The sequence below is a fragment of the Dipodomys merriami genome, unplaced genomic scaffold, assembly GCF_024711535.1.
Source record: "Dipodomys merriami isolate MVZ:Mamm:240054 unplaced genomic scaffold, mDipMer1.0.p SCAF_6, whole genome shotgun sequence".
In the NCBI taxonomy this organism is placed as follows: Eukaryota; Metazoa; Chordata; class Mammalia; order Rodentia; family Heteromyidae; genus Dipodomys; species Dipodomys merriami.
The window spans coordinates 10,195,700-10,209,802 of NW_027206179.1; the positions used below are offsets into that span (position 1 = coordinate 10,195,700).

The following is a 14,103-nucleotide window of genomic DNA, read 5'->3' on the forward strand; positions in this document are numbered from 1 at the left end:
GAAAGAAAGGAAGGAAGGGAGGGAGGGAGGGAGGGAGGGAGGGAGGGAGGGAGGGAGGGAGGGAGGGAGGGAGGGGATAGGTAGGGAGGGGAGATGGAGGGAGGAAGGAAGGAAGGAAGGAAGGAAGGAAGGAAGGAAGGAAGGAAGGAAGGAAGGAAGGAAGGAAGGAAGGAAGGAAAAGAAACATTTCTTCTTAACTTTGTTTTTCTTGAGCCATTGACCATTCTAAAGCAAGCTATTTACATGAAATTTCCCACGTTTCTCTTGTTGAGTGCTAGCCTTATAATGGCTTGGTCAAAAAACATGCTCACTACATTTCTGAGAGCTCCCGACGCTTGTGGCAGGTGCTGTCATCTGGGGCTTATCCCAGTCTTCCTTTTCTGACCTGTTTCCAGGAATGTGCTTTTTTTGTCTAAGCCATTTCCACTACTTCATCACTAGATGGCGCCCAGGTGCAGATATATTCTGAGAGGCTTCAGGAGGTATGTTGTTCTTTCAGCAAGGCAATACAAACAAAAAATCTGTAAAAACTCCACTGTTGCCATGTTGTTCATGTAAAGCACACAGTGGAATGCCTAAAGAACATGCGACATAAAAGCCTCTCACTCTCTCTGCTCACACAAGCAACAGACAACACAGCACAAGTGGCTCTTGTCTTTAATTCTAACTCCTCAGGAGTCTGAGATCCAGAGGATAATGGTCTAAAGCCAGCCCAGGTGGAAAGACCCACTCAACCTCATTACCAAAATGATCAGCAAAAAGTTAGACTGAATGTATGGCTCAAATGGTAAAGTGGCAGCCAAGCAAACAAGCTGAGTGACTTTGGAGCCCTGAGTAAAAACCCCAGTACAGGGGAGAGGGGAGAGAGGTATACTGATTAAACTTTTTTTTGTCAGTCATGAGGCCTGAACTCGGGGACTAGGCATTGTCCCTGAGCTCTTCTGTTCAAAGCTAATGCTATACCACTTGAGCCGCAGCTCCACTACTGTTTTTCTTGAGGTTAATTGGAATAAGAGTCTCACGGACTTTCCTGCCTGGGCTGGCTTTTGAACCACAATCCTCAGATCTCAGCCTCCTGAATAGGTAGGATAACAGGTATAAGCCACCAGCACCTGGCTGAATTAAGCATATTTTAACATGCACCTAAAAGTTTTCTGTTAAGGGATGATCTCGGGGGCTGGGAAGGTGGCTCAGTGTTAGAGTGCTTGCCTTTCATTCACGAAGCCCTGGGTTCAATTCCTCAGTATCACATAAACAGAAAAAGCCAGAAGTGGTACTATGGCTCAAATGGTAGAGCGCTAGCCTTGAGCTGAAGAGCTGAAGTACAGCACCCAGATCCCATAACCAACAAAAAAGAGATGATCTCAGCACCTGAACAGTTAATGTTTCCAATATGGAAATCTAGAGTTTTCCTGAGGCATATCTTAAATTACAAGAAATGTAAAACAGGCTCTTTAAGTTCTGCCCAGTTCCATAGTGGATACTTTACATAAGTGAATTCATGTGATTCAACTTTAGCTCTGAATGGTGCCATGTTACATCCTACCTACCTGAACACATTCACAAAATAAAAGGCTGTGGCTAGCTCTCGCCAGGGTGCAGACTGTGTCTGACTTCCTCATTCACTAATTATTGAGTTAGTTATACTTAGATAGCACTTCTTGAAACTGGATCTTTGTATCCATATCATAGTTTGCTGTATGCATTCATTTGTTCCTCTTTACCGCATAGGTGCATAGGACTTTCAGTATGAAGCAGTATTTAGGAAGTGAGGTTCTCTTTAATTTGCCTTTCTGACTTATCTCTAGAACCTAGGTCAATGTGGGATGATACGCCTCTTTTTGCTGCATGCCTTCCTGAAGAACATCCAATCTAACAATCCTGCTGGAGAAGAACTAATTTTGGATAAAACAAAGAAACTGGAGGCCGAATATGGTATTTTCAACTTTTGGAACTTTCCAGAAGGTCTTGGACTCAAGGTGAATATAGGAAAGTTTTCCCCATATGGACCACGTCATCAACAACTGTCTTTATCCAGTGGGGGACAGGCATCATAGAGATACATTGAATATAATCATAATATTTTGAACTACATAGCAATAAACAAAATTTTGTTGGGGATTTTATATGCCTAGTATTCACTCATGACCCAGCACTATAGATTTTTAAACTCTGAACTTCATGGATTTTATGTTAATTGATTCTTTGGTAGAAAAGAGTACTTTTTTTTCTGTGTCAGTCCTGGGGCATGAACTCAGGGCCCAAGTGCTGTTCCTGAGCTTTTTTTTTTTAATAAAGCTAGCACTCTACTACTTGAGCCACAGCTCCACTTTCTGGTAGCTAATTGGAGGTAAGAGTCTCATAGGCTTTCCTACCAGGGCTAGCTTCGAACCACAATCCTCAGATCTCAACCTTCTGGATAAGTAGGATTGTAGGCATAAGCCACCAGCACCCAGCCAAGAATAGATTTTTTCTCTTTTTTATTTTTTTCTGTCAGTCATGGGGCTTGAACTGAGGGCCTAGCTCTGTCCCTGAGCCCTTTTGCTCAAGGCTAGCATTCTACCATTTGAGCCACACATCACAGGGACTTTTCTGCCCTGGCTTGCTTTGAACTGCAATCCTCAGATGTCAGCCTACTGAGCAGCTAGGATTACAGGTGTGAGCCACCTGCACTCAGCTAAGAATGTATTTCTCTACTAACATGTTTCTCAATATTCATATATCGTCTATTATAAAATATACATGATATCTATGTTGCCCAGCTTTTCCTGTGAGAATCAACTTCTAAAGGAAAAATTTCATTTTGCTTTGGAAGTCTACTCTAGTCAGTTGGCTTGTGGTTTGTGGGTCCATAGCAAGGGAGAATATTATGGTTGGAGCATATTTCAAAGGAAGCCACTCACCTCTTGGCAACCAGGAAGCAAACAGAGGAGCATTATGGGCATGGGGTGCCAATACCCCCCACATATATGTGTTTCCAATGGCCTACTGTCTTCCCACTAGGCCCAAACTCTTTTTTGTGTATGCCAGTCCTAGGGCTTGAACTCAGGGCCTGGATGCTGTCCGTGAGCTTTTCTTTAAAACACAAAATATACAAAATGTGCTAATTTTACTACTTTGTCATACACTGGCAACCTCTAACATCTAGAGACTAGATGTTGCAAAAGTTGGGCTTTTTTGTCCATTATATATACAGTATATACAGAGCAAAACAAAATGCACAATACAGAAAAATGGCATCTGAGGATGTCCAGGTCTGAATACACTAGCATTATTACTTTTTGCAGTTGCTCGCTTCCACCTCCTCCAAACCAATAAATGAGTACAGGCAGTACCTGCCATTCTGCTCACAGACATGGTTTCCCCATTCCATCTTCTAAAGACAGTGTCTCATGTGAATGTCAGCAAAAAGATATCTAAAAGGTGATATTTTACTCTCTCTACGTTTAACATACATTGGGCACTTCTAAACATCTAGAGAGACTACATGTTTTCACGTAAGGACTCAGTTTGTCCACTATATACACGGCAGTCTTCACTGTCTGCACACTTGTAACTAATTATAATCTGAGAAGTGTCTTCAAAATTTATGAGCATTCCAGAACATTTGTCCAGCTACCCAGTGGGCTAGAATGCTCAGATTTTCAGACCTTTTCTAGGGATTTTAATACAAAACATACAAAGTCTACTAATAATATTTTTATCATACACTGGCAACCTCTCTAACATCTAGAAAGACTCGATGTAAGTTAGGACTCCTTTGTCCTTTATATACACTATGTACACAAGAAAGCAAAACAAAATGGGATGTTACTCTTCACTGTAAGCACTGGAGTGTTCGTCTTTACATTTCTTTCACCTGGGTACCAAGGCATAAGCACCATGCCTACAACTCAAGCGGTTAACTGTTCTCCCTCCCCCAAAAAATGCATTTCACAAGAATTTTAATATGTCCCTGAGCTCTTTTGCTTTAAGTTGGCACACAAACTCTTGAGCCACGGTGCCACTTCCAGCTTTTTCTGTGTATGTGATTCATGCATGCAAGGCAAGCACTCTATCACTAAGCCACATTCCCAGCCCCAGGCCCAAACTCTTGAATGTTCCATGCTTCACAAAAGCACCATGACCAAGGCACCAAACCTTTAACACATGGGCTTTGGGCACCATGACACATGAAAAGCATAGCAACAGCTACTCAATTAATTGGATCTATGTACAGAAAAAATAGTGCTTATTGATCCAATTCTCTAAAACTCTGGAATTATTGGAATATTAAAGTCTGATCAATCACCAACATATATTTAATTTTCCTCAGACTCCTCCTTTCTGCAGTGAGAGTTGCAGTCCTGGATTCCAGAAGTCTCCTCAGGAGGGAAAGGCTGCCTATTGCTTTGAGAGCAGCCCCTCCCTGCAGAATGAGATTGCTAATGACACAGGTATGTGTATAAATTGTGAAGAAACTCCTCAACTCTTCTTGTTATTGACCAATATGTCCTGGAAAATGAAAACGATTCTATAAGCGGACTGAAGAGACAAACATCTTCTGACATTCCTACATGTAATTACCATCATGGCTCATATTGCTCTTTCAAATAACACAACTGCGGGCCTGGAATTACATTCTGATTCATTGCTGTAGGTCACTGCATGCAGTTCTGTTTCAAGAAAACTCTTCCAACCATTCAGTAACACCATTTCATCTCTATACTAAACTTCCACAGGAAGTACTACTAAGGGAAAAAAAGAAAGATATGTACTATTAAGGAGACTGTCTTCTTTGAAACCACATTTAGATCACAGTGTAGGCGTGGATCACTGCAGCTCATGTCTGTGCTGAATGGCAGTGCTTTAAAGGCTCAGGGAGCGGCCTTAGTCTCTGTCTTTCACTATTTCCCAGGTACACTGGAGAGACAACACATAATATAAGTTCAAAGGCCTGGGGCAGGGATGTAGTTCAGTGGCATAGCACTTTCCTAGCAAGTACAACATTCTGAGTTCAATCTCCAGTACCAAAAATTAAAAGACAAAAAAAAGTTTTTGGCCTACAATGAACCACACAGAGACATAGGTCTCAGCTAAGCTATTCTGTCCACAATTGGAGAAGAGTGCCATTTAGCTCTGTGCAGCGGCCTGCATGCTACTCTATCATGCATGAATGGTAGATAAATCTTATTATGATAAACAGAAATTACAAATTATTATTCATGTAAGAATTAGATACTTTAAAAAATGGTTCAATCTGACTGAAACACAAAGAATATCGAGGTGTTATGATGTAGACAAAAGAGAGACACCAACCAATAGTGGAAGTCATAATCGTATATTATGTTGACAATATTCAGATTTATGATATCAAACATTGACAGGCTAGAATAATTTCTATATTCAGATTATCACATTTCCTTTATGATTCACAATTAGCTGAATTTATTTTTTTTTTAATTAGCTGAATTTAAAGCATACTTGCTCAACTATGTTTGAGACTTGACAATGTAGTGCAGAACACAGTTCATTTGTGTAAATGCTCCACATACAAGGGGCTTATGGGAATTCCAGTGTGTCCATACAAAGAACATTGTACAAAGCAACTTGAAATAGCTTAACATTTAGTTTTTAAGAAATATGCCTTTCAGCTGGGTTCTGGTGGCTCATGCCTGAAATCCTAGCTTCTTTGGAGACTGAGATCTGAGGACCACAATTCAAAGTCAGCCTGGACTAAAAAGTCCCTGCCAGACTATTATCTCCAATAAACTACTCAGAAAAAGCCAGAAGTGGCACTGTGGCTCCAGTGGTAGACCTCTAGCCTTGAGCAAAAAAAAAGCTTAGGGACAGTGCCTAGGCTATGCATGCAAGCCCCAGGACTAGCAAATAATAATAATGATGATGATGATGATGATGATGATGATGATATTTTTAGCCCTTCAGCCAGGCATGGACCTATAATCCTAGCTACTTAGGAGGTTCACTTCCGAGGACTGCAGTTTGAAGCCAGCTCAGCAGGAAAATCCATGAGACTCTTATCTCCAATTAACCACCAAAAATTCTAAAGCAGAGCTTGTCCCTGGAGAATAGGCCCTGACCCAGTACCAATACACACACACACACACACACACACACACACACACACACACACACACACACACACACACACACACACACACACACACACACACACACACACACACACACACACACACACACACACCTTTCCACAACCCACAAGATAAAGAAGAGATTAAAACCAGGTTGTAAATTATTAGAAATTGAAAATATTGTGAATAGAACTTAACAAGCTGGAACTAAAACTCTTCTTAGTAATATAAAATTCTATATTTACAATATTGTATTACATGTGTATATGAAAGAAAAATGCTTGATAATCTACATGTTAAAGCAAGGTAATAGCAAACTAAACACAAATAGAGTAGTGAACTAATATGACAGAAAGACAATTAAAGACAATAAGAGGGAAGATAAGCAAATCCAAAATGTACCCTAATAAAATAAATTTTATAAACCCTTAATAGCATTTGGTTACCATGAAAGAAAACTTACAAGCAAGGTTATTTGTACAACTTCACAGAAAATGATCAACACCCTGGATGGCAATCCTGGTACATTTTGGTTAATCCCAGCTATACCAAAAGTACATGTAGAATTATTGAAGTCTGAGGCCAGTCCTCATGTCACCATGAGACAAAGTCTTAAAATCAAACTGAAGAAAATATCTGGCCGTTCATTCACAGTGCAGTTCACTGTCCCGCTGCCATCCACAAATCACACCTGCTTTGAAGGACAGCCACGTAGAACTTGTTCGGTAGGAGAGAGATTGCTAAATCACTGAGCTCAGTGACCAGCTTTTACTGGTATCTTTCAATCAAGTAGCTGGGATCAAAATATTAAGATACATTTTAGACATGGGAAAGGACTCCCTACTACCAGTTTAAGATTTTAAGAAGCATTCACTGTCTCCTTGTTATTGCTGCTGATGCAAACACAAATGATGTCTTCCAAATCTAAATCAGGAAGGCATAGAACTTGAGCAGATCAGTAGCAGTTAGACTGAATCTTCAATAAGAAGCCTCATTAAAAAACCAATGGAATAGTGGCTTCACTGCTGAATTCTACTATTTATTTATTTATTTATTTAGGTCTGCCATGGGTCTTGGACTCTGGGCCTGGGTGCTGTCCTTGAGCTCTTTAGCTCAAGGTGAGCACTCTACCACTTGAGCCACAATGCCACTTCTATTTTCTGGTGGTTAATTAGAGATAAGAGTCTCACAGACTTTCCAGCCCTGCTGGCTTTGCACCACAATCCTCAGATCTCAGCTTCTTGAGTAGGTAGGATTACAGGTGTGAGCAACTGGCGCCTGGCTTCTACTTATTATTTAAAGAACAATGAACACATTTCCTGAGAAATATATACAAAACAGAAGAGGAAGGAATTCTTCCAAGTCTAGCACTACCCTGCTACACAACAGAATAATTGAAAACTACACACACAGCTTGAATACTACATACACTGATCAATACAGATGCAGAAGTACTCAACATGACAATTTTTAAAAAAGTGACAATGTGGTTTATCCCTTGTCACTGTATTTGATTCTGGTACCCTCTGTATTGTATATATATTTATCTGAATTAGGGAAGGGAAGAGGAACAACAAAATGGTGAGACAAAGGACAAAGGATGAACCAGTGCTATAGTGATACTCACAAGACAACATGTTGGAAATGAACTTTACAACTTTAGGGGGAGGGCACTGGGGGAGAGGGAAAGTAGGAGAAAAACGAGAGGGGGAACAATGTTTGACAAGAAATATACTAACTACATATGTAACTGAAAACCCTCTGTATCTCACCTTGACAATAAACTTAAATTTAAAAAAAATAGGGAAGAAAGTAATGGAGATCAAAAATCCATATAAAGAATTGATTTTTTTAAAGTACTTATTTCTTGAAAAGATAAAAATGACAAACACCTCTATGTTACCAAAAAGAGAAAACATCAAATCTAATCAAACTTACTGAAGGAGGATATCACAACAAATGGAAATGAAATCCAGAGGGTCATGAGGGAATACTTAGAAAATCTATATTCAAATAATCTGGAAAATCTATATCAGATAGGTAAGTTTCTAGATGCATTTGACCAAAATGGAATCAAGAGGATATAAACAGCTAGACACTGATGATACAAACCTGTAATCCTAGCTACTCAGAGGTTGAAATCTGGAGGATCATGATTTAAAACCAGCTCAGGCATGGGCTGGGAAGGTGGCTCAGTGGTAGAGCGCTTGCCTTGCATGCCTGAGGCCCTGGGTTCGATTCCTCAGCACCACATAAGCAAAAAAAAAAAAAAAGCCGGAAGTGACGCTGTGGCTCAAGTGGTATGGGAAGGTGGCTCAGTGGTAGAGCGCTTGCCTTGCATGCCTGAGGCCCTGGGTTCGATTCCTCAGCACCACATAAGCAAAAAAAAAAAAAAAGCCAGAAGTGACGCTGTGGCTCAAGTGGTAGAGCGCTAGCCTTGAGCTGAAGAGCTGAGGGACAGCGCCCAGGCCCAGAGTTCAGGCCCCATGACCGGACCCAAAAAAAAAAAAAAAAAAAAAAAGCTCAGGCAAAAAATAGTCCAAGAGATTCCATCTCCAAAATAATCATAAAACTGGGCTTGAGACATGGCTCAAGTGGTACAGCACTAACCACGAGCAAGAAAGCCAAAGAAGTTGGAGCTCTGAGTTCAAACCACACTACCACCAAAAATGTTAAAATGTAAGCTACTTAAATAGATGCATAACAAGCAATAAGACTGCAGCAATAACAGTCCCAACAATGACAAGCTCAGGATTCACTGAATTCACTGATGAAATTTATAAAACCTTTAAAGAACACCACTGATACTCCTCTCCAGGTTTTCCGTGAAATGGGAAGGGAGGAGCATATTTTATGGAATCAGCTTTTACACTCGTTCCAAAGTAGGACAAAGACATAATTTCAAAAAGAGAACTATAGACCAATATCTATGTTAAACATAAACACAAAATTTCCTAATAAAACAGCTTCAAAATGAATTCAACAACACATTTAAAATTCATACAACCTGGTCAAGCTGGTTCCATCCCAGGGCTGTAAGGACGATTTAGCATATATAAATCGATAACTGTAATCCAGTATATAAACAAAGTCAAAGACAAAAATCATGCAGAGAGCCGGGCGCTGGTGGCTCACGCCTGTAATCCTAGCACCTCAGGAGGCTGAGATCTGAGGATAGCGGGTCAAAGCCAGCCCGGGCAGGAGAGACCGTGAGACTCCTATCTCCAATAAACCACTAGAAAACTGGAAGTGGCACTGTAGCTCAACTGGTAGAGCGCTGGCCTTGAGCTGAAGAGCTGAGGGACAGCACCTAGGCCCAGAGTTCAAGCCCCACAACCGCCAAAAAAAAAAATCATGCAGAGAAAACCTTTGACAAAATCCAACATCTTTTCATGATAAACTGAGAATAGAAGGAGCATACCTCAATTAAGAGTATATCTGATAAACCTAACATCAACATCATATTAAAAGGAGGGAAGCATTTCTTCTGTACTGAAAAATGAGGCAAAGGAGTCAATTCTTTTTTTGTGTGTGTGCTTGCACTCAGAGCCTGGACACTGTCCCTGAGTTTTTCACTCAAGGCTGGCACACTACCATTTGAGCCACAACTCTATTTCTATTTCAGAGAAATTGAAGAGATGGAAGTAATTTGATCATTACACAAAACATTCACGTATCAAATTATGGTACTGTACCCTCAAGAAAGAAAAAAAGATGCACAAATGTCTCAATATAAAGGATTGTTTATGAAAAAAACAGCTAAGCATACAAAACTTACAATACAGTATGTGAGTAGGCAGGAGTTGTCCCCACCCCAACCAATGAGGTGGCAGAGCTGGCACCAGCTCCCCTAATCACACTGTCAGCAGAACCCCTACAGGTGTTGATTGACAAAGTAGAAATGGCAAACTTATGCCCTCCAAAGAGCGAGACAATCCATCGAGGCACGGTTAAATATAACAAATGTATTTACACTATTTACACCAGAAAGGGGTCCTGCAACTACCCTGTCCTGGGCTAGATACCCAGAACCAGGAGCAGCCTCAACCACCAAACCTCCAAGCCTCCAATGGGCAGCCCCAACCTTTATTAGTTGGTCTGCAAGCCACCAATTAGTCGGTCTGCAAACCTCCAACCCCAGACATCCAAAGCTCCAAACCTCCAAAGGGGAAGGCTTTTCCTTTTCTTCCCTTCCTCCTTCTCTGCAGGCCTCTCCACTCTCCACAGCCCTGCCCTGCCCTGCCCTGCTCTGCCCTGCTCTGCTCCGGGAGGAGCCTCTCCACAGGCCTCTCCAGAGGAAGACCCCAAATGACCTGCAGAGGAGGCCTGCCCTACTCTGCTCTGGCTGGCTTTCCCCTCCTACTGTCCCTCTCTCCTCTGTCTCTCTACTCCCCCACTCCAGCAGAACTACTCTCCACTTCACTTCCCCTGCTCTAGTCTACCCTTCTCCTCCTGTTCTCTACCCTCCTCCCCTTAGGACTATCGGTCTTTTCCCCTATTCCCTCCTGCCTTGTAACACGCAGCCTACACATCCTCAGATGGGCTGGGCCCCTCCCCACCCATGCTCCTCCCCCAAGCTGCCTCCTGTCCAATCCCCATAGGCAGCTCAGCATGTGGGGCTCGATGCCCCACCCCCTTCCGGGCCACGCCCCATGGGGCAGTGACGTCATCCTCTGATGCCCCGCCCCCGCCAGCGGGCCAGGCCACGGGGCCACGCTCATTACCGGGGCCCCACTGGTTATTACACAAGCCCTCTCAGCTGCAACTAATTGGCTGGTTGTGTGGACTTCAACCAGGTGGCCAAAGCAGCCACAAGTGACGCCAATGGGCCTAATCCCCACACAAACCCCACCCCTGGCCGCCAGTGAAGAGCTCAGCACTCACCCAAAGCTCAGAGGGAGAAATGGTGGGTTGAAGGTGCCAATGCTCCAGACTGGGGTGCACACGACACCTCAGGCCGGCCCAAGAGGTCACGCTGACAGGCAGAAGCTGGCCTCGGCGCGTGGACCACGTGGCCTCAAAGCTCTGACGTCACTTGTCCTCGTCCACGTCGGGGTTGAACAATACCCTGGGGCTACGTATATATGTGTGTGCGTAAGTACCGCCTTCGTCTTCTCATTGGCTGTCTCCCTGCCTGTCAGACCCACTCACATTCCCCATACGAATGATTGTCAGCTCAGTAACCAATGACAACCTAGAGGAAGCTAGCGTATGGCCTCCTAAGCCCCACCCCGGGAGCTACTAGTAAGCCGGCACCAACTGTGCGGGACTCGCCCAGGGGAAATCTGGGAATGTGACGAATCCAGACAAGGCTTCAGGTGAGGTGAGGGGAAGACTCCACCCCGCCCCACCCCGGGAGACCCGCAGTTTGGTGCTGTGAATGCACCCGGAACTCAAGGCTCAGGCCGGGGGCAAGGCCTGCTCTGCCTACTCTGCCTACTCAGCGACTTTTTTGGCAAAACCAACAGTTGGTGCCAGGAGAAGGGGAGGGGCAGGGCAGAGCAGGCCCAGTAGGGGTGGGAGAGGCCTAAATAGCCGTGCAGTCTCCAACGTGGGTTGTCTGACCCAGACCTTCTCTTTATTACTCAAAACGGTCATAACTTTTTTGTTTTTCTTTTTGGCTGGTCCTGGGCCTAGAACTCTGGGCCTGGGCGCTGTCTCTGAGCCCCTTAAGTTGCTCAAGGCTAGCACTCTACCGCTTGAGCCACAGCACGGCCTCCAGATTTTTCTGTAATTAATTGGAGGTAAGAGTCTCACAGGCATTCCTGCCTAGTCTGGCTTTGAACCTAAATCCTCACATCTCAGCCTCCCTGAGTAGTTAGGATTACAGGCGTGAGTCACCGGTACCTGGCAATGATCATAATTTTTTATGGTATTTTGACTTCAAATAATTTAACGATCATCATTGTTAAAAAGATAAAGAAAAACAAAAGGGTCTCAGGCCCTTGGTAGCCTGTCTAGAGTACTTGCCCTTTGGGCACAGAAGAGGCTTCAAAGAAGCCCCCAGCGTGGACACCCATTGCTACCCTGCCTGCCATTGCCCAACACTACACCCAGCCCCTCCCCAGGTCTACCTACTGTGTAATCATCGCTTCCAAACTCTCCCCATCTAGTACCAGAACCCAACCACCACCTTAATAAGCAAACCATCTTGATTTTTTTTAATGTCCCTACTTGCTAGGAAGTGAAATAGGTGACAGTGTCCATATGGTCTCATGGGACCTTCTTATAAAGATGGATTATACTGTTGCTACTATTGGCCTCTGTATGGCATCTCGGGCTATATCCATTCTGCAGTGTGCTTGTCTTGGGGGTCTGCATACTCAAGTGAACACACAATAACATCAAGCAGCACAGGGGTCTGCCGGTCCACTTGGGAAGGTGAAAGGTTTTATAGATCCCTCTTTCCCCATGTGTGGCAAAATTCTACATCCCTCAGGATAAAAAAAAAAAAAAAAAAAAAGCCCTGGGGCTGGGAAGGTGGCTCAGTGATAGAGTGCTTGCCTTGCATGCCTGAGGTCCTGGGTTCCATTCCTCAGCACCACATAAGCAGAAAAAGCCAGAAGTGGCACTGTGGCTCAAGTGGTAGAGCATTAGCCTTGAGTTGAAGAGCTGATGGACAGTGCCCAGGCCCAGAGTTCAGGCCCCACAACCAGCAAAGAAAAAATAAAAACCTGAAGAAACTAGGAATAGAAGGAATACAACTCAACATCAAAAAGGTTACATATAATAAGCCTACAGCCAACATCATCCTAATGATGGTGGGAATGTAAATGATTGCAGCCCCTATAGCAACCAGTATGGAGGTTCTCTCAGAGGAGGCAAGGAAGAATGAGAAGAGTGCTAGAGGAGATGAACTTGAACTCTAGGGCCCCACCTGCCCTTCACATACTGGCCTGGGCAGGAAACAAGACAACTATCCTGTGCCCCAGTATGGGGGCTAGGCTGGAGGGTAAGATAGAGGCAGATTCTTCCTGTGGGATCTTGGGAGTCCCACTGCCCAGGAGAAGGAGGCTGAGCAGGAGACAGGCAGAGGATAGGACCTGGTAAGGATCAGCGAGGCCTGATATCCATTCCTCTATGAGTAGGAGACTCAGGTAATCACAGTTGGGCGTGGACTCTGGCTCTGTGGACTACCTCCCTAGAGGCCTGAACTCCCTACTTCCCAACTTCTGCAGTTAGCCATGGAGCAGGGCCTGTGTTCTGAGGGCTCATAGGACCCATGGAAGATGGATAGGGATGATGTGGTATCTTCTGTCCTACCCACTGAATCTGTTGTAAAGGCTTCCTGAGGAACCAGCCTGAGACCTTTTATGAGAGACTGAGACCAGGGTTGTGTTCATACCCCATCCATCTGCCTTCTCCAAGCAGGTGCTGTGGTTTCTCCACCCAGCTCAAAGGATACACTTGGAAGTGCCCCTGCCCCTCACCCCACCCTCAAACAGGTGCAGCCTAGAGAGCATATGAGAGTGGGAGGGGTTTGCTGATGGGTCTGCTATCTGGTGGAGGGGGGGGGCTTTACAGGACGGGAAGGGAATTGGGTACTGGACTTGGCAGAAAACAAGGATGGTGTGAACTGCTAGGAACACAATGCCTACTGTTCTGGAGAGCAGTTAGTGCCAGCGCCCATCCTTTGTAGACCTTTGTGTGTCTTGCCCAAAGCACCATCCTCAGCTGACCACAGAGCCCTCATGGCCCCATGGCAGACTTGGCCTTGTGGCCAGCCTGGAAGAAGCGGAAATGAATCTATCCATGTACAGAGCAGAGTCCTGGCCAGGCTCTGGACGGGGGCAGCCCCTTGAGTCCAGCCAGCAGTGGGACCACAGCACCAGGTCTTAGCTACTGTCAGCTGTGTGAGGCGGGATGGGGTGGCCCAGGGCTGAGAGCAGGCAGTGAGGATGTAGTCCAGGCAGTGAGGGGGTGGGAGCCGGCCTGAGCTTCCAGATTCCATCCATTCGTGGGCGTGTGGTGCCCCCTAGTGTCCATTCTAGGGAGCACTTGGTTGCTGGAG

General features: G+C 44.4%; 1 protein-coding gene across 1 annotated transcript in view; it reads left to right on the forward strand.

The window, feature by feature from the left end:
* Zfr2 (zinc finger RNA binding protein 2) overlaps positions 1 to 14,103 on the forward strand; it is an 87,973-nt gene that overhangs the window by 29,402 nt on the left and 44,468 nt on the right. The window lies entirely within an intron of this gene.